General features: G+C 46.3%; 1 protein-coding gene across 1 annotated transcript in view; it reads right to left on the bottom strand.

Annotated features, from left to right (window-relative positions):
- Positions 1–2868, bottom strand: part of rims4 (regulating synaptic membrane exocytosis 4) — a 171047-nt gene that overhangs the window by 114568 nt on the left and 53611 nt on the right. The window lies entirely within an intron of this gene.

Consider the following 2868-nt stretch of genomic DNA (forward strand, 5'->3'; position numbering starts at 1 on the left):
GGGGGGGGGGGGGGTGTTCTGCTGTGGTTTATACAGAAGGGTCTTCCTACAAGGCTGAAAGGTGTTTTTCACCTGCGGCTTTTGTTTCCTGAGGATCTGAAACCAATCGATGCATTTGAGAAAAAAAAAGATAAATCTTTAAATTATTGGGCAAAAACATTCCAGCCTCGCGTTTGGCACGATTTATCGTTTTCCACAAGAAGAACTGGACCGAGCGTCGTTTCCCACCCCCCGTCAGGCGCCACTCGACATGGAACGACTGTCCCTGAACTCCTAATCCCTCCAGCACGTGCTGCTTGTGCTGGTCTGTTTTCAGGATGTGTGTTTGTAACAAATCGACCTGTTCTGTTTTTGAAACTGTAAAATTGTAAAACGTTTTTAGAACTTAACTGTAGATCTTTTTTTCTTTGGGGGTTTTTATTGGACAACCAAATGGTTCATGTTGGACACCTGCTTGCAGATAAACCCTTGGAGCCGTTGCAGCTGCTCTTAGATGCTTCGGTGGATTTATATTTTTCTGCTTCCCTTCCTTCTCTGCCCTCGTTGTCCCCCCCCCCGCACGCTCAGACGTTTCCACTCTGCTGAACGGTGCACGCCTTCGCTCATGGCCACTTCACTCTTGTGCAGCACGAGCACACTCCATGGAGAGACACTGCATGGGACCTTCAGCTTAGTTCCATGTTGGTCTTCTGAAGCTCTGTCGGCTCTTTTAGGTTCGCTCAAAACCGGATAAAGTCTGGAAGCTGTGATGTCATCCGAGATGCAGTTAAACCTCAACAGTTCTGTGCATTAGAGACGAATCGCAGCCGATCAGCCAGTCGAGGACGTGACGACCTGTCGTTTGGATCTAGAAATGTTGGTTTGTGTTGAGGCACGGCTTCCAGCTCCAGAGAATTCAAACGGTACATCTGCCTCCATCAGATGTTTCGCCTCCTTCTGGTTCTTGTTCAAACCCCTGAAGACGCCACACGGGCCTAAAGCTGTCCAAATATTAGCTTATATTAGTTTCTTCAGACCCCCCCTCCCAGTGTCACAACAACGTTGTCTACAGCATCATGACATTCCACCAGATGTCGAGAAGCCGTGTTCATTTCTGTTCTTTCTCTGGGACATTTTTCGTGCACTGACATTTCAACGTATAAAACGATAAAACCACCTCCCTGTGCGTTTGTCCAGACGAACGAAGAGTCCGTTCTTCTCCCCAGGAAACTGATCCCCGCAGTAGTGAATGTGGCACCGAGCCTGTCTGTATATCTGGTATCTGAAACCATTTTGTTTTTACTGACCAGTATTCAGCTTAAAATAAAAAAAATACAAAATTAATCTAAAAAATTTTAAAAAGTCTGCTTCTGTGACGGTTTTGTTGCTTAGCGCGCACGTGGTTGTGAAACTAGAGTTAGCTTAAGGACACCAATAAAAATAAGAAAACTTTTAAGAAATTTTAAAAAAAAATCCCCCTTTGAGGACCCCCCTCCCCCCCAGTTATTGGCGTAATATTAGATTTGTGTATGTCTTTTAAAAAATAAAAAAAATCTGACTAGTTTCACTTTTCATGTTATGAACAGGACAAAATGTAAAAGACAATTTAAAGTGAAATAAAGATTTTATCAGTTCTGAATCAGCCCGACTCTGTTTGTTGTCGCCTGGTCCACGTGTTCTGGTTCTGTTGGGTCCAGTTGAGCTCCAGTTCTCACACAACCGTTGAAGTACCGTGATCAGATTCTGGGTTCAACTAAAGCAGGATGTAAGTTCTTGGTTTGGCCTTCACGATGGCCCAGACTGAAGAGGGTCACGTCTGCTCGTGGACACAGGAAGTCCACACGGCGGTCGTTTCTTCTCGTGTGGTATTTTTAGGAACACGTCGTTTCTCTGGACGTCATTTGGCACTAGTACCAACATGTGGTTGAGCTGCAGGGGCAACCTGGACATCACTCTCCCAGAGACTCCCAAGTTGTTCGTAGACCAGAGGGAACAAGTTCCAGGGTCTTCTCCCAGTGAGACGTCCAGATCTTCCTGGAACCATCAGACGACTTGAAGAGGCTGGAAGTGAGAGCTCCTTGTTCCATAAGAGCCTGGCCTGCAGAGGAGCCCCGTTCCAGCTGCTCGTTTCTGAGATCATGTTCAACCCCTCGTGACCACAGGTGGGGGCTGAGCGGTCAACGGACGCTTCACCTTCCAGCCAAGGGTGGCATCTCTGGACTGACGAGTTGGTGGCTCAAGATGTGGCCGTGTCTCGTGAAGCTGCAGATGTTCTGCACCTCCGCTCGTGTTGCCTTGCTTGATTTAATCTGCAGGACTTCTGAAATACCCGGCTGCTCATAAAATTAGACCATCATGAAAAAGTTATTTCAGTAGTTCCATTCAGTGAAACTTGTACATTATATTCATTCATCACACACACGCACTGATATATTTAAATGTTTACTACTTTTAATATTGATGATAACTGACAACTAATGAAAACTCCATGTGCCATCAGGGAAGAAAACATCCACAGATGGAACAACCTGGATACTCAGGTAGTCAGCTGACCTCATTCTTAGTAGCTGAACCTAGACCTGACCAACTGCAGCGACACCAGATCATAGACTGCCCCCACAGGCTTGAACAGTAGGACATTTCTTCCTGGAAGACGATGGGAGCCAGCCCACTATCCTTCCAGGTTTTAATGGTGCATTGGACAGTTCTAACAGCTGGAAGTGATGCTAACAGCTAGAGGTGTTGCTAACAGCTGGAAGTGATGCTAACAGCTAGAGGTGTTGCTAACAGCTGGAGGTGATGCTAACAGCTGGAAGTGATGCTAATAGCTAGAGGTGATGCTAACAGCTGGAGGTGATGCTAACAGTTGGAGGTGATGCTAACAGCTGG

Source organism: Nematolebias whitei, chromosome 7 (genome assembly GCF_014905685.2).
Source record: "Nematolebias whitei isolate Nwh7 chromosome 7, NemWhi1, whole genome shotgun sequence".
Lineage (NCBI taxonomy): Eukaryota > Metazoa > Chordata > Actinopteri > Cyprinodontiformes > Rivulidae > Nematolebias > Nematolebias whitei.